The 23404-nt window shown below is 35.7% G+C and overlaps 1 protein-coding gene across 3 annotated transcripts in view; it reads left to right on the forward strand.

The window, feature by feature from the left end:
- Positions 1-23404, forward strand: part of EPM2A (EPM2A glucan phosphatase, laforin) — a 352988-nt gene that overhangs the window by 115767 nt on the left and 213817 nt on the right. The gene's annotated exons all lie outside the window — the stretch shown is intronic.

Raw genomic sequence — 23404 nt, forward strand, 5'->3', positions numbered from 1 at the left:
TCTTTAGGCATGTTACTCTTCTCCATTCCTTCCTTCCCTCTCCCTAACCCCCCATGGTGACAAGAGGCCACCGTCTGAGTGCTAGGAATGGCTCACTCTGGTTCGCTGGCCTGCCCTCCTCAGTTATAGGCCATGTCCCCTCTCTCCCCAAGTTATCGGATGTTCCTTCCTGCTTGTGACTTATTTTCAAGGTTGGGCTATGACTGTATTCTGATAGTTCTAGATGCAACAAGATTAAATAATAAAAGTTGGATATATTTAATGCTCTCACCAAAATTAGACACCACAAAGGGACCTGGTTGCACTGCAGAAATCCCTGAAGAAGGAATCCTAAGTAGTGAAATATCTGGCATTGGGACTGTCTGGGTGATCTTTAGAGGCCAGTGCTCCTTATTCGTGTTTTTTAAACTTTGATCTTTAGCAAACCATCTACATACTTATATTTAAGACTTTGGTGATTATTTGAAGGGAGAAGTTAGAAGGAGTTGGAGGTAATGTGCTTTATTCTATTTTTCCAAAAGGAAGTAGTATTGTTGACTAAGGGATGTATTTTGCGGGAGAATATGAGAAATAAAGCATCGATTTGATTTACCTATTTTTCTCAAATTGTCTTCCTTTTCTTTTCTGTTTCTTTGAAAGATCTTAATGAATTATTTGATTTAGGAAAATTATTCTGGAGCAGATGACACTAAATACTGTGCACTTTTTAGCAAATTAGTATTCTTTAGTTATCTATATGGAAGATTGTAATAAAACTAAATGGGGAAAATTTTCTTCATGGGGAAAACATTATTTCATATTGAATAGAGTATTCCCAGGTATTCTTCTGTACCTGGGTTAGATTTTCTAGTAGTAGCTTTTTGTAGAGTCAATATAAAATTTACATTTATAAGAGCAGGGTGAAGCTAAAACTGAATTATTTAAATATGCATATGTTTTATTCTTTACTAGAAATCAAGTTTGTTTAAAAGAGAATTATCCTAAATGGTCCAATGTGCCCAAATGTCTAATATATTTTTCTTGAGTATGATAGTAAATTCCTAAAGAAAACTTTCAAATCTTTGTATACGGTAATATTATTCAGGAGGCACAATAACATTTCTCAAATTCCCAAGAAGCACAAACTACTTTATTTCCTAAAATGATAAGTTTTTAAAAATGTATACACATTTTAGAGATTTTTTTCTGCATGGCCCCCAAAGAACATAAACTCTTTATGGTTATCCAATTTGGCTTTTGTGAATAAACACTTTATTGTTTATGATTCTATTGGGTAAAAATCAATCAGCACATTTCCATCCTATATATTTTAATGAAAATTCTCCCCACATCTTCGAATTTACCCTGAAGGCCTCCCCCACCCCTCCACATTTAAATTACTTAAGATCCTATTAGGGGTTTGGGATATGAAAATGTATTTTGTATTTAGAATCACATAACTTTTTGCTTTTTCAACTGGAAGGGATCCTAGGAGATCATTTCTAGAATAACTTCTGGAGTCTACAGATAAAAAAAGTTTTTTTTTTTGAATCTCAAAGAAGCTACATAATCTACTTGAGATACCTGGCAGCTATACTAATTCCCAGTTCAGGGCACAGATCAGGTGAGCAAACATTTATTACTTACTGGGGACTTCTAAGTAATTGAGAAATAATGTCAAACTTCTAGGAGCTTATAATCAAGTAGGGTGTGCAGACATGCTAATAGATGATATTAATAGAATGTGTTAAACATGGTAATAATGACAAGTACAGGATAAACATAGAACAGAAGAATTGATTCATTTGATAAGTGCTTTTATTTTTCTTGAATGAACATTTATTGGGCACTTACTAAATGTCAAGTGATAAGTCCTAATGAACTAAAATGGACATAGTTCCTGATCTCCGTATTCTTAGTCTTCGAGGGGAGAGAAGCCAATGAATTAATCACATAAAAATGTATAATAGAAACTAACATAGTACCCTGACTGCAGTTCTGGGAGGCCACACAGCAAAAGAACCCGACTGGACTGGGGGTTCGGGAGAGGTTTCACTCCCATCCAGTCACTGGGACAACGCACAAGTTGAAGGAATCAGGCTCACTGACTTTAGCAGTCAGGTTTTAAAGAAAAAAAATTGAAAAAAATATAAATAACAGATTCTTTTCTAGATAGCTTAGTTTGTGCAGAAAAGGCATACACTAAGGGGTATTGGCAGCTTCACAGGCATGGGAGAGTCACAGCCAGAAACCACGCCCCCCCTGCACCAGTGGGCGTGGCTTCAGTGGCCATTTTCCCCATGGCCAACCACAAAGACCACAGAGAGTCTTGCCAACACAGGGCATGGATGCCAGCATGAACACCTCTGTTGCTCTGTCTCTGGACCCAGGATGTCTCAGTTATTTGGTTAACAATTTTTGTGTGTGTGTGGTAAAAATTGGAAAAGTAAGCAATTTCATTCTCATCAAGTTGAGACTGTCTTTTTTTTCTACTCCAACTTCCCCTCCTCTTGTGTCAGATGGTTTTGAGTTGGCTCCAGGAATTTATGAGACTCATCTAAGAGGAAATGGAATTGGGGTATTGAACTTGCATTTAATGGGATACGTTTGTGTAATTTTCAGCCACTTCTAGGCAAAGTTAAACTATCGCTAACCATTCTGATATAGGAATGGCTTCCTGAAATACTTCTCTTGCTCACTGCTGACTCACCTGGCATTACAACATGAAGGTACAGGGCCAGAGGCCATATTATAATATGAATGTGGCTTCCAGGGGCCAACACCACACATTTGTGGGAAATGGAGGAAAACAAGATGTGAAAGGTACAGAGTCAGAAGCTAGTCTGTGGAAAATCCTTCCAATGGTCAGGTCTGTAATACTGTAAGCAGATGACCTGGTTGTCATTGACGTCAAACCAAAAGGAAAGTTGTCCCTCGCTAGGTGTAACTTGATAATGTTGCAAATATACTAGCAATGCACCACATTAAATTAAGTTCAATTAAATTTCATTAAATTAAACAAAAACAGGTAAAGTGAATTCTGAGAGTTGTAGTCAGCATAGGTAAAGTGGTATCAACAAGGCTATATCACATCCTATGTTAGAGTCCAATTGGGAGACAGAAATGTCACACAGTCATGTAAATGGGAAGTTTAATACAAAGAAGTATTAACTATAACAGGATTATCTACTAAGAAATAAAGAAAACATAAAGAATGGAAGAATAATAACAGACATGGGGAAGGGCTCCCCCTTTAGGGCTGAGGTGGAGCATCCAAAGGGGAAACGAATTGGGAAGATCCTACCGGCTTCTCTCCTGCCACACGGTGAGATTCAGACTTCGCTGGAGACGCTGCAGCCATGACCTGCTGGATGGTGGAGAGCTTGCATAAGTGCCGTCAGAATTCTGTCCTCTGGTGTAGGGGAAGCCATTCGTGGGAAGGTGCCCTGCTGAAGAACTCACTGAGAAGTCACCTGCGGGGATGTTGCCCTCAAGGGTGCCAGCCGAAGCTGTTGTAGAGTGTCCTGTGTGGCAGATTGCTATGGGAGCAAAGTGAGGAGAGCATAAGCAGGCACCAGAAGAAAACCTCTTTCCTCCTTCAGTGTCCTTCCAGCACCCTCTACTGCCCAAGCTTAACATCAAGCCAACTGTCAAGGGAAAAACTATTTTAGTTTCACAAAGAGGCCATGAAGGGTGGATTTGGAAATGAGAAGCAATAAGTTGATGACCGAAACACACCCTTTAGGAAACTGTCATTGCCAATAACCTACAAATTAGGTAGCTGTTGCAATATCCGGGGGGGGGGGGGGACTGAAAAATAAGAACTCCTCTTGTATGTCTCTCTACTCTCCATACTCTGCTATAACACTGCTTTGCTTCTTACACTTCTGGTCACCAAATGTGTGACTTTTCCCCCCATGCCAAGCAATTTTGTGACACCTGCTGGGTGTCGTACAATTTAACTAAATTCTGACACTATCTACTTGGAGAAACCATGAGATCCTGCAGGTTAAGGGCTCAGTCCCACAAGACTGCCCCCCCCCCTTCAGTTGCCAATCCCAAGTCCAGGCTGTCACCTGTGTTTTCAACCACCTGGCTATAAATTAGAAGTTCCCACAACCCCTCCTTGGGTTTGATTAATTTGCTAGAGCAGCTCACAGAACTCAGAGCAACATCTTACTTATTAGAGTACTAGTTATAAAAAGATTTAACCCAGGAACAGCTAGGTGGAAGAGATGTATAGGGCAAAATATGTGGGAGAGACACAGAGCTTCCATGCCCTCTGCAGGTGTGTCCCTCTCCCAATACCTCTACGTGTACGCCAATCTGAAAGCTCTCCAAACTCTGTCCTTTTGGGTTTTTATGGAGGCTTCATACATAGACATGATTGATTAAATCATTGGCTTTTGGTGACTGGTTCAACCTCCAGACCCTGTCCCCTCCTTGGAGGAGGGGGTGCTGTTCCAACCTTTTAATCACAAGGTGATTCTCTTCACAATCGGTCTTCATCCTGTGGGCTTTCCAAAAGTTGTTTCATTAACATAAACTCAGATGCGGTTGAAAGGAGCTTGTTAGAAATAACAATAGAAATTAATTTCACTATTATCACTTAGGAGCTATTTCAGGAATGGGGAAGAAAACTAAATATTATAACAAAAAATATCCTTTTGGCCCTTATATGGCAAATGGCAAGGATTCTAGGAGCTATGAGCCAGCAACCACAGACAAAGACCAAATATATATTTTTCTTACTGTAAGTTGCAATGTAACAAGTGTATGTTGAAAGGGTAAGGGTGAGATTGGGAGATTGGAGAATGGAGTGAGAGGTGGCCAGTGAAGAAACTTGTTATCGTTGCATGGAAGGAGTACCAGTTTTCTGTTGTTAGAAATGACAGAACTAGGCAGAGATGATAAAGTTTTGTTAGAAACTTCAGTGGATTGAGATCTGGCCATATGCCCTGCCTTCTTGCTATCAATCAGTTCACTGTAGGTAACAGTGTGCAGAGAACAGAGCTGTTGACCTTAGGAGGAAAACTGCCAGTTACTATACCAGCAAAATGTCTTATTTGGGACGAGAAGAGGAATTGTAGTTTGGGACAGGAGAGCTACAGCAAAAGCCATGGGCAGATCCAGAGAACAAAGAAGAGGATTGCTCTTTTGTGGAGGTAGGGGGTGGAGTTGGGAAGGGCTATTATAACAAAAAGTTCCTTGGAGTAAACTGAGAGTTTGAAGTGTAGTGTCTTTTCATTGGTTGAGCTCTGATAGGCTCTCAGTGACTGAGGTCGTTGCTAGGCAAGGAGAAAATCTTCCTCCTGCTGGAATAATAAAGCAGGCTTCTTTCAGAAACAGTAGGATTTTTCCTGTTGAGGCTAAAAAAAGGCTGTTGGGTGGTACAGTGTGAGAGCTCCCCCTTCTGGCTTCCCAACTCCATTTTATTTATTTATTTTTAAAATTTTTAAAATTATGTTCAGTTAGCCAACATACAGTACATCATTAGTTGTTGATGTAGTGTTCAACAATTCGTTAGTTGCGTATAACACCCAATTCCATTTTAAATGAGGTTTCCTTCATTCAGTTTCATAGAACTGAGTGAATTCATTGATTACCGTTAGGTGAAAACCTCCAAGTAGAACACAGCTTGCCTTGTTCATGGATAAGTAAAGAGAAGAAAACAACATGCATCTTATAAAATGTACAACCCAAGAGAAAATTGTGTATAAAAGGATAAAAATTGGGGTGACCTCAAATCTGTTTCATAAAACAATAAATATAAAGAGACAATGGTATTACAGCCAATATGATAAGATAAAAATGGAAATAACGAATGTAAGAAAGAAAATAAGGAAATAACGTTGGTTTTCTCAGATGCTGTGGTGGCTAAAAATAGAATAGACTATACAGAAACTTAGAACAATTAAGAGTTCAGCAAGGTTGCCAATTGTAAGATTAACATAAAATTTGATAGCATTTCTATATTTCAAAATAATAAATCAGAAAATATAATTTATAAGGAAAATATAAAGAAAAAAAACTATTATTTATTTATTCTATCAAAAGGATGTATATGTAATTTACGAAGACAATTATAATACTTTGTTGAAGGAAGTAAAAGGAAATTTGTATATATAGAGGGCTGTACCATGTTTATAGATGACACAGTTTGCTGTAAATATTTAAGTGATTCATTAAAAAGAAAGCATAGAATGGCCTAGAATGGAGTCTAGCGACAAAGAACTCTGATCATACATATAAGGCAGAGTCTAATGAGACTTTTAATGTTTTACTCTTAAATATATAAGAAAAGCTAAGGATTACCATGTGTATAGAAAATCTTACAATATATGTAAGAAAGATGCTAAAATATACAGAAATAGGTGCAGATAATATAGAAAACAAATGAAAATTTCAAAGAAATTATAACTTACATTTTTAAAAAATAAGAGAAATTGTGGCACCATAGAAAAGAAGGGGATGCTACAAAAAAGAATTAATAGAATTATTGAAAATTAGGGGCGCTTGGGTAGCGCAGTCGTTAAGCGTCTGCCTTCGGCTCAGGGCGTGATCCCGGCGTTCCGGGATCGAGTCCCACATCGGGCTCCTCCGCTGGGAGCCTGCTTCTTCCTCTCTCACTCCCCTGCTGTGTTCCCTCTCTCGCTGGCTGTCTCTCTGTCAAATAAATAAATAAAATCTTAAAAAAAAAAAAGAATTATTGAAAATTAAAGATATGATAAATGAAAGTAAAAATTCAATAATGGGTTTGAGAGATAAAAGTTAAAGAAATTTTCCACTAAGTAGAACATGATAATAAATTGATGGTGAGACAGGAAAGATAAGAAAATTAGAGGGGACACCTGGGTGGCTCAGTTGGTTAAGTGTCTGCCTTTAGCTCAGGTCATGATCTCAGTCTCCTGGGATCCATCCCTCTGTAGGGCTCCTTGCTCAGTGGGGATCCTGCTTCTCCCTCGTCCCCACCACCACCCACTGGCTCCTGCTCTCTCAAATAAATAAATAAAATCTTCACAAAAAAAAAAAGAATATTAGAGAACTAACTCCAGAACTACGGTATTTAAATAGTAGAAATTTCAGAAAGAGAGCATGGATAAAATGTTGAGGAGGAAATTATCAAAGATGTAGTAAAAGAAAAGCATCTGAAAATGAGGGCTGTAAATTTCCATATTGAAAAAGTTTACTGAATATTCAGCATAATAATATTCAGTAAACTTTATTCCTGAATATTTAAAAGTAATTAGAAAAATCATATCAAGACCTTTAATCATGATATTTTAGAATACCAGAAGACCCTAAAAGTTACCAAAAATTAAAAATAAACAGGTCAGAACACAGGATCTGAGCAGCTCAAAATAAATACTGGACTCTAGAAAACAATGAAGCAGTCTTCTATTAGGAAAATAATTCTATGCCCAGCCAAACTATCAGTCAATGTAAGTGCAGAATAAGATATTTTCAGACACATAAAGTCTTTAAAAATTTATTTCCTGTGCAGCACTTCTTCAGAACCTAATGGAGACTGTGTTCCTATCCAAATAAGTAAATAAACCAAGAATGAGGAAGACCTAAGATCCAACAAACAGGACATAGCATAGAAGAAAGTAAAGAGGAATCTCAGGATGACAGCTCTGTTGAAGTCTTAGAGAGAATCCTGTCCGTATGATAGCAAGAAGGTAAGAGAGTTCCAGGAGGAGTGGCGGTATCTCTAGTTCAAAAATGACAGCGTAGAAAATTATATCGTGTGGTGTTTTTATAAAATTGTGGAGGGTGTAGGAAGCCAACCGTAGATTTGAAATATGAAACGAAATGAAAGAGAGGTATTTTGTAATTCCAGGAAGACCCAGAGGAAGCACTAGAAGAGGAATCAAGTCATAATATACTCGAGAGTAAAAAATACGTAGTTGTAATAAAAATATTCAATATATATACTATAAAACTGTGACATAGCAATATTGAGAAAATGGAAAGAGGGGAAGAGGAAACCTAAGAGATTTTCATCTCACAGAATAATTAGTAGGATTCTAACATAGTTGACATACGTATTAGATGTATATTATTTAGAGATGTGGAGCAAATCCCAAAGTAAACAGCAAAAGCAGTAGAAAGTGATTGTTTCTGGGTAGTGGGAGTGGGAATGGGGATGTGGGAGAATGTTTTTGTCTATGCTATATACTCCACATGTTGTAGTGTTTCCAAATAGGGTCATTATTGGTGTTTTGGATGCCCTGCTTTTCTTCTGGGGGCATCCTGTGCATGGTAGGACATTTGGCTCACCTAATCTTTGGGTATACGATGGGAGTAGCCCCTTCTGGGACTTGCAATTAATCTGAATACTCCTACGTTTTTCCTAAAGCCCTCTGAAAGAAAATGGCACTCCTGGCAGCCGAGAGCTATTATATTCCCTGGATAAAGATAAAAACTAATTATAGAAAGAAATAGAATCTGAGGGATGTAGAGAAAGGAATACTCAGAAGAACATCCAAAGTGCTAGAATAATTTCATTATAAGAAATACATAAGTGGAAACAAATTAAGCATTCACATCAAGAAACTTGAAAAAAATAAAAAAGAAAGAAAATAAAAGTTAAGATTTAAACAGAAATGAATGAATTAGAAGAAAAAAGTAGACTTGGTATGTATAAGACCTAGCTTTTTGAAAAGATTAAAAGATAAGAAACTTCTGGAAATGTTAATCAAGGAAAAAAACATCAAGAAAGTACAAATATATGGAAAATAAGTGGTAAAACTACAGATTAAAAGGATAATTTTTAAAAAATAGGAATACAGTGCCATATTATACAAACATTTGAAAATTTTAATGAAACATGATTTTCCTAGCACAGTTGAAATTATAAAAAATAATAACAAGAAAAAAGGAATCTTGAAAAGAAAAGAAGAAATATGTTATTCAAAACTTACCTTCAAAAAACCAAACACACACATTTAGAAAAATACATTCAAAGTTTTTATTACCTAAAAGTTCTAGGAATCTCCAAGGAATAAATATCTCTATATCACTGGAACTATTTTATTAAAAGAATTGAAAGTTTTCCATGGAACAATAATATGAAAATGGAAGGTGTGAGCATACACATGCAAATCCTGAAGACCAATTTAATTCTATTTGCAAATAGAGAGTCAGATTTTTAATAAAATATCAGCAAATTTTATCCAGCAGTATACAAAAGCACTAATATATTACACATTTTGTAATGACCAACCATGTAGGAAAGTTTCATCAGGAAATCTCTTAATGGATTTTATCAAAGGATAAAAATTATTTGTTAATTTCAATAAGCAGTAGTAAATGCACTTGATGAATCACAACATACATTATTGATACGTTGTTTTAGAACACTAGCAGTTCAGGGACCCTTCTTGACTTTTCAGGAATATTATTAGCAGTTTGGAACAGTTGAGCTTTTGTTTTGGGCTTACTGTTTTGGGCTAACATTTTGTTATTAATGCCCAGTTTTATCACACTGTGTTCTGAGAGGTCAGATCCCACTAGCCAGCATCATAAAATCGAGATGCGGACAGGGATGCTGATGATTATTATTGTACACTGTTCTGGACATGCTACTCAAGGAGCTAAAGGTAAACAAAAAAGAAGGTATAAAAACCTTTGTAAGCAAAACCAAAAATCATTGTTATTTGCAATAATATAACTGCCTAACTAGAAAAAATTATCTGGAAATGAATGAGTTGAAATGCGGCTGTTTTCAAAATCCATATGCAAAAAACAATGGTTTTGCTCTCTACCTAGGATAATAAGTGGCTAAAAACCAAAAGTTTAAATATGTTTATTTTAAAAAGCAACAAAAATGTGAAAAAACCTATGACACACATGTTACTTCTTTGTATATTTGAACAAATGAAAAGACATAATCTGTGGAAAGAGTGTGTACTTTAAAGAGTATGTGACTCTCGATCTCGGGGTCAGGAGTTTGAGCCCCATGTTGGGTGTACAAATTACTAAAACAAACAAATAAATGTGAAAAAAGAAAAAAGAAAACTGGCTCATTTCTGATGATATTAAAAAAAGAAATCCATATGAAACTTCTTTTCTGAGAACTTATTAAATAAATTTGCATTTCATCTAAAAGAATGAAGAAATATTAAAGTTATAAGGTAATACACAGTTTCCATAACTAAAGCAAGATGGTTCTGATGTCAGAGAAGATAGGCATATCAAAAGAATGAAATAAAATACAAAAAAGACCCCCAAATTTATCATTGAGTAACAGTAAATTTAAAAACTAAAGTCAGGGGAGAAAAGGATTATTATTCCAGAACATACCATGAATTAAATATTTAGATTTTTTAATCGCATATGTATTTAAAACTATAAGAACACCAAAAATGGAGCTAAAAAGCAATGACAAACCAGGAAAAAATCAGTTACAAAATATGAAAAATTCTTATAAATCCCTAATATATAAGTTACTATGAAGAAAAGTTGGGAAAAAAATGAATGGAAACAAAACACCACCACCAGAGATGATATATTAAAGGCTCAGATAGCTTAGGTTCTTGTATTAAATCAACTCTCTTGTGGGTTTATTAAAATTTTCAAGTTAGACACACCCTACAATCTAGCAATTTTATTTCTAGGAATTTATCCTAAGGAAATAATTGAATAAGTACACAAAAGTGTATGTACAAAGATATTGGCCCAACTTGGTCATGGTGTACAATTTTTGTATATTTTAGGATAAAGTTTGCTGATATTTTGTTAAAGATTTTTCATGTATGTTTCCGTGCCTGTGGTAGCCTGCAGTTTTCCTGTCTTGTGATATCCATCCGGTTTTGGTATTGGACTGATGCGGGGATCACAGATTGAGTTAACAAGTGTTTCTTCTGTTTCTATTTGCTGGAAGAAATTGTGGAGAATTGGTATCAGTTCTTACCTAAATATTTGATAGAATCCACCAGTGAAACTATCTGGGTATTGTGCTTTCCTTTTTTGATGGTTATTAATTATTGATTTAATTCCTTTAATAGATATATTAATAACTACGTATTAATAACTATATTCAGAATATCTGTTTCTCCTTGTGTGAGCTTTGTGAGTTTATATCTGTTAAGAAATTGGTCCATTTCATCTAAGTTATTGAACTTGTGGGTACAGAATTGTTTTTTAGGGTTTCTTTATCTTTTTAATTTCTTTAAGATCAGCAATAAGAATCCACCTTTTCTTTCTTACATTGGTAATCTGTGTCCTCCTTTCTTCTCCCCCTCCCCCTTAATTTTATTGATCTTTTCAAAGAAGCAGCTTTTGGTTTTATTGGTTATCACTGGTGTTTTTCTGTTTTCATTTCGTTGCTTTCCTCTCCCAATTTTTATTATTTTCTTCTGATTGCTTTAGTCTTAAATTGTTCTTCTGTCTTTACTTTTCTAAGGAGGAAATTTAGATTATTGATTTTAGATATTTTTCCTTTTTAACATATGCATTTAAAGATGCTACAAATTTCCCTCCAAGCACTGCTTATGCTGCTTCCACAAATTCTGTTACGTTTTAGATTAAAATAATTTTTAATTTGTCTTGACACTGTCACTTTGACCCATGTGTTATTTAGAAGTGAGTTGTTTGATCTCCAAATGTTTGGAGATTTCCGGCTTTTTTTCTGTCGTTAATTTCTAGTTTAATTCCATTGTAGTTTGAGAACACACTTTGTATAATTTCTATTTTTTTTTAAAGTTTGATAATGTGTGTTTTATGGCCCAGAATGTGGTCTCTCTTGGTGAGTGCTCCATGGGATCTTGAGAAGGATGTGTACTCCACTGTTATTGGATGGAGGATTTTATAAATATCAACTAGAACAAGTTGATTGATGGTACTTTTCTTTTTCTTTTTTTTAATAATTTTTATTTTGTTATATGATGGTACTTTTCAGATCAACAAAATCCTTACTGATTTTCTGCCTGCTTGATTTATCAATTACTGAAAAAAGTACACTGAAGTGGGTTTGTCTGTTTCTCCTTGCAGTTCCATCAGTTTTAGGCTCACGTCTATTGATGCTCTCTTGTTAGGTACATACAAATTAATGATTACTACACCTTCTTAGAGAATGAGACTCCTTTATCACTATGTAATATCCCTTTTCATTCCTGATAATTTTCCTTGTTCTGAAGTCTACTGTGTCTTAAATTAATATAGCCACTCTAGGTTAGATTGTCCTCAGTGTGGCATATCTTTTTGTAGCCCCTTGCTTTAATCTGTCTGAGTTTTGATATTTAAAGTGAGTTGCTTGTAGACAACTATAGCTCAGTCTTATTTTTATCCACTTTGACAATTCCTTTCTTTTAATTGCTGTATTCAGACCATTCACATTTAAAGTGATTGTTGATGCGGCTGGATTAATGTCTGCTGTGTTTGTTACTATTTGCTATTTGTTATGCTTGTTCCTTGTCTCTTCTTTCACCATCTTTTTGTGCTTTCTCTGTTTTAATTGGGCCGTTTTCATGGTCCATTTTATCTCCTCTCTTAGCATATCATTTAGGCTTCTTTTTAAAAACTTTTTGTGGTTGCCATAGAGTTCAAAATATGCATTTTAATCGGATCTAAATCCATCTGCAGATCACACTGTACCACTTTAGGTGCAGTGCACGTACCTAACAAAAGAGTATTCCCAGTTCTGCCCTCCAATCTCTTAGGATGTTCATTTCACTTTTCCATGTGCTGTAATCATCTGATACATTGTTACTATTATTATTTTAAACAATAGGAGCACCTGGGCGGCTCGGTTGGGTCTGCCTTGGTTCAGGTCACGATCCCAGGGTCATGGGATTGAGTCTCACATTCTTGCTCAGCGGGGAGCCTGCTTCTCTCTCTGCCTGCTGCTCCCCCTGCTTGTGTTCTTTCTCTCTCAGATAAATAAAATCTTAAAAAAAGTAAATTAACAACGAATTGTCTTTTAAATCCATTAAAATAAAAATATTTTATTTTACTTTAATGTATTCCTGTTTCCTTTTTTAAATAGATCTGAATTTCTGACCTGTATTATTTTCCTTCTCTGAAGAACTTCTTTTAATAATTCTTGCAGGGCAGGTCTGCTGCTGATGAATTCTCTGTTTCTGTTTATCTGAGGAATTGTTTCTCTTTCACTTTTTTTTTCTTTTTTGCTTTTTTTTTTTCTTTTTAAGGATAATTTTGCTACATGCAGAATTCTAGAATGATACATTTTTCTTTCAGCACCTTAAATATTTCACTGCCTTCTTTTTCTTTGACTTGCAGGGTTTGTGATGAGAAGTCTTCTGTAATTCTTATTCTTCCTCTATAGGTAAGATATTCCCATACCCCAAGCTTCTTTTAGTAGTTTGTCTTTGATTTTCTGCAGTTTGAAAATGATAGGCATCTGTATTTTGACGTTTATCCTGTTAGATGTCTCTGACTTTCTTTAGTTTGTGATCTGGTATCTGTCATTAATTTGGGAAAATTCTCAGACATTATTACTTCCAATATTTATTCCAGAATGTTTCCATTCTACCTTTTTCTTAATGTTGTATTCCAAATATGTGCAATTTATGCCTTTTGAAATTTACTATACTTCTTGGGTAGAAAAAAATAGGATTTTTTTTTTCATTTTTTTCTTCTTTGCATTTCAGTTTGGAAGTTTCTATTCACATATCTTCTAGCTCACTGATTCTTTCCTTGGCTGTGTCCAGTCTAATAAGTCCATCAAAAACATTCTTTATTTCTATTACAATATTTTTGATTTCCAGCATTTCTTTTTGATTTTTAGAGTTTCTGTCTCTGTGCTACGTTGCTTATTTGTTTTGGATGTTTTCTGTTTTCTATTAGATTCCTTAACATATTAATCATAGTTATTTTAAAATACTCTAATATTAGAAGAACTGTGTCATATCTGAGTCTGGTTTGGTGCTTGTTTTGAATCTTTAGACTGTGTTTTTTACTGAGTTTTGGTATGCCTTGTATTATTATTATTTATTATTATTTTTATGTTTATTTTTTTAAGCTTGACATGATGTATTGAGTAATAAGAACTGTGGTAAATGGTCACTGGTGTGAGCATCCATGTTGTTTATCTGGCTAGGAGACAGGATGTGTTTAATGTTTGTTGTAGGTGCCAGCTGCTTCAAGTTCCTCCAGTGTCCTTGTTTTGGTCTCCCCTTTGTCTTCAGGGTTCTCTAAGAACTCTTCCTAAAGTAGTCTGTGCCTTGCAGCAGTTTGGGCTGTTATACACGATTCTTATATTGAAGGGCTGTTTTGACATGGTGTTTTGATGTGAGTAAGAGGAAGTATTTTATAATCTAAAGATTAAATCTCAGTCTTTTAGCAGGCCTGTGTCCATGGGCTGTGAACTTCACTCATGTTCAGAGTTCTTTCCCTCCACTTAGGTAAAACAGAAGGGTGAGAGGAGGCCGGACAAGGGTACTTGCCCTTCCTCCAGTGAATAAGGCTCTGATAAAGCCTTTTCCCTTTGTTATGGAGAACATTCTGGGCATATTTCAATATGACTACTCTCCCTTCCTTCTACCAGGGACATGTGAGGAATCTCTCTTGGCTCTTCAAAGTACCAACCTTGTGAGATTCCTGGAAGTAAAACCCACAGAAGTCTTCACTTTCCCAAAGACTGGGGCCCCCAGGAGTTTCTCATTCTCATTCTAATCCACACTCAGACTCCAACAATTTGTCAAAATCACCAATTTTGTGTACCTGCAGAGCATGGCTCCAGCAACTTCTGCTCTGGGTAAATAGATGTTGGCTGTGGTTTTCTGTATTCTCCTGTCTCTCCAGATTTCAGCATTTGAGTTTGCCCTATGACCTCAATTTTCTGATGGAGGTCATTGATTTTCAGTTTGTTTAGTGTATTTCTTAAATTAAGAACAGCAATGACCATTTCCAAGCATGTCATGTCAGAACTGAAATTGGATGTTGGGATTACTTTTCCTAAATTTTATTTTGCTTCTGTCTCATTTCTTTCTTTTTTAAAATTTTAATGGTACAGTGACCATGCATTGCATGAGCACCCCAGATCTTAGTGATCTTCTCATCCATTCAAGCTGATCCTCTTTTGGCCTAACATCAATCAGTACATGAAACTCAGACCGTTTGCTGGTTTTCACATGAAATCCAATTGCCCTTACCATTCATCATCATTCTTCTCTTTTTCTTAGTTTTATACTCCCTACTTAAGATTTATGGAGGCACTGGAAAGGATGACAGTCACACGCTGCACACCATGCCCCAGACAAAGCCCCATTAAACACATCTCTACAGAGTCCCTCTGTCCTGTAGCTGCTTTACGTATTCTGCTTTGCTGTCCTCTGAGAACCTGCGTATCATCCCCAGCAAATGTACTCAGCTTCTATTTCTTAAAAAAAAAAAAAAGTTGAATTCCGTAAATGAAGTACCTATTATCTTATGGAGGTAAGCACATATGTAGATGAGAAGTGAGAGAGTGAAATGCTCTGTCCAGTAGCACAGATTAGATTAGATTATACTTTCTCTACCAACAGCCGCTTCGAGCTAGCTCTAATTCATCCACACTCTCACAGTGAGAGCCGCTTTTGTAAACCACCCCCAGACTGCCCATCCACTCCAGAAACTTGGGTTATTTCTACAGAACAACACTGTATCCTGTATGCTGATGGACCCGATCCATCCATTTGTCACAATATATTGTTCCTGAGTCTTTATCTGTTTGTTTCCCTCTGATACCAGAAGTATAAGTTTACAGAGTACAAAACATAAGCCATAGACTATATTTTAGTCATCTTTTAATTTTAACATCTTGCACTATTCCTGGCATATGGTAAGTGCTCAAAAACAGTTTGGTGAGTAAATGAATGACTTATTGGTGATGATTTTTTTTTATCACCAAGTGGGAATGTTTGTATACATTTATGATACCAAAGGAAAAACAACTTAGAACAATGAGTGCTAATTAATATGATTTTTCACTACACTTTCAAACATCAAAATTTTCCTTAATAATTTGCCCAAATGTGAATTACTTCTGAATTAACTTTGGGATTACTAATGAAACTGGAATAAAGTTTCCTGAAGGGCATTTCTCAAAAATAACTCAATTATCCAAGTTAAGCATGTTCCACATGAGGAATTTTAATTCTGTTCTCTAAGGAATTATTCATGAATTGTATGATTTGTCCATTCTTATTAAAAGAAGAATCAGTAGGCCTCTAATGTAAAATTAATTTATTTCCCTATAGCACTCATAGTTTTTATTAGGTTCTTTCCAATATTAAAGAATGGTAAACTGAGATTATATATTTTTTTCCCAGAAGATAAACATGTCAATACTATACTCAATGAAGTCTACAAATCCTGTATTTGGCAATGAGGACACATTATTAAGGCATTGCAGTTGTCTGTGTAATTCATTATGGTTCATCAGAGAAACTTATCCTGAGGTCTTTGGTGTTCATTGTCATCAGTTGATAAGCATGCCCTTAATATATTTTGCAGTCGAGTGAATGGCATCTAAATGTGTAAGTGGTTTTCCAAGCAAACAACTCTCTGATTGGTGCGTACATAACTTACATTTAATTCAGAGGTTTTGCTTATGAGATCTCACCAACATTAAATTTTCATTTCCAAATCCCTTGATAAATTGAATTATAGAGAATAGGATGGATTTAAGAAAATGGCATACTCTTCAAAGTTTTAGATATTTTGTTATGTTTTATACCTCATCAAACATTCCTTTAACACAAATTCTTGTGTTTTTTTTTTTTTCCCCTCTTGGGAATGGTACAAGACTTGGGTAAAGTGAGAATTATGCTCAGTAATGACAATTAGAATATATGAATTAGGTACTCAATTTGTGTGATATGGTGCAAGGAATTGCAAATCATGTTTTGTCCCTAGCTTCACCTGTTTGAAGAAAAAATGAGTCCCTTCTTTCCCCAACTTGCTGTACCAAGAGAATTCTTATCTACAGAAGTCAAGGAACAGCTGTTTACTAATGGATCACAGCAGGAGAATAAACACAGCAGTCTGGGCAGAGGATATTTTTCACTCTTGTGCAACTTGTTTCTCAATATTTTGTCCTCTGTTGTGGATTATAAAGTGTGTATGTGAGAGTAAACATCAGGCAATCACTCTTCCTCTCTCTGCATGAGGAATAACACTTCAAGGCATATTAGTAATTCATATATTCTGAGCCATGTGCAATGCAGTTCTTTATTGAATAAAATGAGTACAAAATAGAAACATGGATTGTGTTTACTTTTCTCATTAATCATAAGAACAGCATAGTAAGATGAGAATGTTTCTTTCAAATGGGGCATCCCTGATTTGGCTGTTTTTATATTCTGTTATATTATGCTACTAACAATTACTGGATGCTTTCCATAATTCCATGGCTATTGCATGAATCTAGGTGAGACGTTATGAAGGTGAACTAGAGAAGTGATTGGAATAAGAACATTTTAAGAAGGTAAGAGTTTTCAAGAGTTTCAAATACTTGAAAGAGGTCATATATAAGAGGAAATTAAAAAAAAAAAAAGCCAACCCAATAACATTCACTGGATTTGGCAATTGGGAGGCTTCCAGTAATGTTGCAGTCAGCTTAGAAGCCATACTACAAAGGATAAAGATTATATTAGTTATTGATTACTCTTTCAAGCAGATTGGCATTAAGGACCATCAGAGTTCATTTAGAGTTCTGTTAAAATAGATAGATAAAGTGGGAAGTATGCCTTTCTTTGGGTTGGGGATGTATCTGGAATTATTTCTATTATGTTAAGCTCTAAAATTTTTTTCTTTGAAGGTTGAGTTTGGGTTGTGGCGGAGGCTTAGAAATTACTATTAAATACATGGGAATGGGGAGCTCTTTCTACTTGCTAGATAGGTTGCTGCCCGATTTGTGGATCTTTGAATAAAGCCAATTATGCCTTCAAATTTAACATAAATGAATGAATAGGAAAGATCATTTGGGGAGGGCATATGATTGTCTCCACATTATACAAAGATCAAAATAAAGGAATGCATCTTTGAGTGTATAACTTGTGTATAACTTACCATATCTCTTTACTTTAAAATATAGTGGTATTTGCTATTCTCTTCGTTCATATTAATGCTGCTCAAAAAATAGATGCCTGGGCTATAGACTCAATGACATGCAGTCATATAATTCCAAGGCATAAACAATTCTGAAGGGATATTTGGTATTTGACAGCACCCTGCCATTACCCCCGTGTGCTGCTTGCATCCTCCCTGAGTGCCAAAGTTTAGCTCAGAAAAATAGTAGAAAGAATAAGATTTCTATATTAATTTTTAAGAGACTTAATTTTTTTTAAAAAAGTACTGTGAAATGATGTAACAGGAAAAAGATTTAGTATCCCACATTCAACAAGCAAAACAGTAGACAAAATATGTAAAACATGATTTTTAAGTCACTAAGCATCAAGCAATGAAAGACCTTGAGTGATGAGAGACAAGTGACTTGAGCCCAGTGACTGCCCCAGTTCACCCTCTAGCAAGAATTTCCAGGCTGCGCCTGGGGAGGGGGCATCTAGGTGATCCCCTGAGCAGACTCCCTGAGGGTTTGGGTTGACCAGAGCAGCTAGAGTTTGCAGGACAGAGTCCTGGAGAGGTGAGAACTAGACGGAGGGGGGCCGGGGGGAGAAGAGATTTGAAAGTTCCCAGCATTCACATGGGCCTGGGAATTGTGCCTTTTCCTACCCACCAGTCTAGAAAACCTAATTTATGGAAAATTTTGTAAGTACATAAAAGGGCTTTGCATCAGAATTGAGGCAAAATTAGCTTTAGGCTAAAGTGTACTCTGGTCCTGCTTAATATTTTTCAAATGCAAGACTCAAAAAAGATCAAACTGTTTCCAAGTAACTTAATTGTATGCCAAAACAAAACTAAAAAACGATGATATATATTATAGTCATATAGCAGACTTACACTATGTAAAATGTTGAAGTCCTTTAGACAGACAATGATACCAAATGGAAATATGGATCTCACCAGGAATAAAGAGAAATGAAATTTTTCCCTATATGGGAAAATTTATAAGACATTTTTATTATTAAAATATTTTTGAAAAAATGATTCTTTAAACAAAAATAATAACAATATGGTCTAGGGTTTATAATCTAAACAAAAGTAGAAATCTCAAGACCAAGATAAGAAAAATGGAAGTATAGTATTATACGGTTATTATATTAAATGTGAAGTGTATAATATCACTTAAATATGGAGTGTTGTCAGTTAGAGATTTCTACTATAAACCTAAAGCATCTCATTAAAGTAACAGTACAGAGAGTTACAGCTTAAAAAGCCACAAGATAGAATAAATTGAAAATAAAATTCAACTAATCCAAAAGTCAGAAGAAAAAGAGAGACAAGGGAAACACATGTGGCAAATAAAAACACAAATAGCCATAGTAAACCCAGCCAAATCAATAAGCACAATAAATGTAAAGGGTCTAAATATTCCATTAAAGGCACACATTGTCAGACCCAATTTTAAGCCGCCTAGAAGAAAGGCACTTTAAATGGAAAGACACCTCTAGGTAAAAAGTTTAAAAAATGAATACATACCATGCTAACACTACCAAAGGAAGCTGAAAGAATGCTGTAGTGTCTGTATTTTATCAAAGTAGATATCAAAGCCAGGAGTATTATGAGGTGTAAACAAGGTCATTTCATAATTATAAAAGGGTAGATGGGTCAAGAAGACATTACAGTCCTTAATGTTTAATGGATCTAAAAATAGAGGTTCAAAATACATTAGGAGGAAGCTAATAAGATTGTAAGAAGAAACCAACAAATCCATAATTATAGTTGGAAATTTCACTCTCTCTTGATAATTGATATAAGTAGTCAGAAAATCAACAAGGATGTAGAAAACATAAACAACACCACCAGCTTGAGCTAATTGACATTTGTAGATCATTCCACCCAAAAATAGAATTCATATTCTTTTCAAGTGCACATGAATCATTTGCCAAGGCAGACCACATTCTGGGCCATAAAAAGAGTCTCAGTAAGGAACTTGAACTCAGTGAAAATCAAATTCAGCATACCAGAATTTGTGGAATGCCTCTGACGTCATAGTTCACAGGAAATAAATAATACTAAACACCAGTATTAGAAAAGAGGATCTCAAATCAGTGACATCAGCTTCCACTCCAAAAAAACTAAAAAAATGAAAGAAAATTAAGCCTAAAGTACACAGGAGAAAGGAAATAATAATATTATGGCAGAAATCAATGAAATAGAAAACAGAAATTTCATACAGAAAAATCAATTAAACCCAAATTGCTTCTTTGAGAAGGTCACTGAAATTGATAAATCTCTAGCCAGAGTGATCAGGAAAAAAAAAAAAAAAGAAGGAACTAATGAGTCAGCTCAGGAGTGAGGGTGATGACATAATTATAAATTCTACAGATATTAAGAGGATAATAAGGAAATAGTATGAACAACTTAAGTTGACAAATAAGAACGATGGGTTTCTTAGAAGACATAGACTACCAAAGTTCATGCAAGAAATAGATAATCTGAGTAGTGCTTTATCAATTAACAAAATTTGGTAGACAGAAATTTTTCCACAAAGCAATTCCAGGGCCAGATGGCTTCACAGTTGTTTCCTACAAAAAGTGCTTACTATAAAGCCACAGTTATCAAGACAGTGTATTATTGGCATAGAGAGGGACAGACAAATCAATGGACCAGAATAGTAGTCCAGAAATAGACTAACATATCTATGACAACTGATCTTCAACAATGTACATGGGTGATTCCGGAGAGAAAGTATGGTCTTTGCCACAAATAGTGCTGGAACAGTTGGGTGTCTAGGGTTAGAAAAGCCCCAAAATAACAACAAAAAATCTTTGATTTATATCTCATACCATGTAAGAAATTAACTAAAAAATAGATAATATACCAAAGAAATCCTGAACATGTAAAACTCGCTAGAAGAAAACATTGGGAAAAAATTATTGTGATGTTGGGCTAGACAAAGATTCCTTAGACATAACACCAAATGCACGATCCATAAAAAAAGAAAAGAGAAATGGACTTTATCAAAATCGAAAACTTCTGCATTTGAGAGACACTCTAAAGAGTATGAAAACATAAGTCATAGAGCGGGAGAAAATCTTTTCAAATGTTATATATGATACAGGACTTCCACCTAGGATAGATAAAGAACTCAACACATAATAAAAAATAAGCAACTCAGTCAAAAAATGTGCAAGTTTTGAACAGACATTTCACCAAAGAAGATCTTCTGAAGACGAGGCACATCAACACAGGAAAAGATGGTGAGCATCACTTGCCATTATGGAAATGCAAATGAAAACTATAATAAAATACTGCTATTAGAATGGCTAAACTTAAAAAGATTGACCATCAGATATTGGAGAGGATGTGGAAGAAATAGAACTTTCATAGAACAGTGCTGGGAATATAAATGGCACACACACTTTAGAATAAACAATTTGGTGCTGCCTTAAGATTTGAAACCTAACACCCACCCTATGATCCAGCCATTCCACTCAGGAGAGATGAAAGCATACAGCTATCCAAAGACATTCATAGCAGTTTTATTTGTAATAGCTACAGACTGGAAGTAACCCAATATAATAATATATTTCCAATGGAAATAACCTGTCCACCAACAGGTAAATGAAAGAATGAACTACTGATATAGGCAATGACTCAAAATAATCATCATGTTCGGCACATGAAGCCAGACAAAAAAAGTGCATAACAAGTGATTGACTCCATTTATATAAAACTCTAGAAAATGCAAATAAAAAATGAATGAGTGATTGCCTGAGAATGGGGAACAGAGTAGGAGAATTAGATTATGAAGGGGAATGAGGAAATTTGGGGGGATAATGGATATGTTCACTATCTTGATTGTGGTGATAGTTTCACAGAGTTTACATGGATCAAAACTTAATCAAATTGTACACTTTCAATATGTGCAGTTTATAGCAATTATACCTCAATAAAGTTGTTTTTAAGAAAGAGTTGCTGTTTATTCCTGTTCATTGCCTTTTAAACTGCCAAATTTGCACGTTTGGATGTGATATAAATCAGGAACACTGCTGCCGTGTTGTCTTAATGACAATATTTCTTGCCCCTGAAATCTGACCCCTAGACTCTCCTACAAATCTCTCATTAATTGGGCAACAAAAGGTGAAAGAAGTGCAGAAGAGGGCATCTTCCCCAGAAATCCATTACACCAGGAACTAATTGTTTCCATTCCCTTGTAGCATTGCTTCTGAGGAGCAGTTTTGTTTTTGTTTTTGTGTGGGTTTTTTGTTTTTGTTTTGTTTTTACGAGAGAGAGGGAGAGAGGGAGGGCACGTGTATGAATGGGGATGGGGGTGTAAGAGAAGTGGGGGTGTGGAGCAGGAGGAGGGGCAGAGGGAGAGAAAGAATCTTAAGGATTCCATCTCATGACGCTGAGATCATGACCTGAGCCAAAATCAAGAGTTGGACGCTTAAATGACTGAGCTACCAAGGTGCCCCAGGAACAGTATTTTTAATCAGCCTGGGGAGACAGTCTTCCAGGGCGGGAATCGTGGGGTGGGAGGGAATGGAAAGCCGGAGTATATTAAAATCTTTGGAGGATGGGATAATGTACATAGTTTAAAAACAAAGCAGATCTATGCCCTATTTGTGGGTTTTTTTTTTTTTTTGGTAATTTTTAACTTATGATTTTTAAATAGTTTTAAAAAAGGGAATTGGATTTTTATGTAAATGAAAGAGAAGAAGGTTTATAAAGATTAAGAAACACTATTTTAGGATATTCTTATTACTTTTTATTTAGTGGCTTTTAACTTTTTGAGGAGATTTGAGAGCTATGAGCCCTTTCCCTGAAAAAATGAATCCACACATAATGTTTTGTAGAAGTGTAAAGGGATCTACAGAAGCAGCCCCCAAATGCCCACGGATTCCAGGCTCATAGCCTGTATCTTCAGTCATCCTGGTTTCAGATGCCCTCAGGGATGTATCAGAAACTGCAGACACAACATATTCTTCTGGGAGAATCTTAAAAATGCAGCAGGGTGCCTGGGTGGCTCAGTCCGTTAAGGGTCTGCCTTTGGCTCAGGTCATGATCCCGGGACCCTGGGACGGAGCCCTGTGTTAGGTTCTGTGATCAGCAGGGAGCCTGCTTCTCCCTCTCCCTCTGCCTCTTCCCTCTGCTTGTGCTCTCTCTCTCTCAAATAAATAAAATCTTAAAAAAAAAATGAGTCTGACTGGTAAAACATTGGGATGATGAGATTATACTGGCCTGCAGCCTTTGGAGAAGAAGCAGGAGGCAAGCCTTGGCTAAGAATATTAGCTTTATTTCCTGCTGGCTGTGTGATTTTGGAGAAAGCAGCTAACTTCTCTGAATCTCACATTTCCTCATTTTAAAATGTTCTGTCCCTTCACGTCATCATGGGTTGCCCAGAGTATCC

Source organism: Ursus arctos, unplaced genomic scaffold (genome assembly GCF_023065955.2).
Source record: "Ursus arctos isolate Adak ecotype North America unplaced genomic scaffold, UrsArc2.0 scaffold_13, whole genome shotgun sequence".
Lineage (NCBI taxonomy): Eukaryota > Metazoa > Chordata > Mammalia > Carnivora > Ursidae > Ursus > Ursus arctos.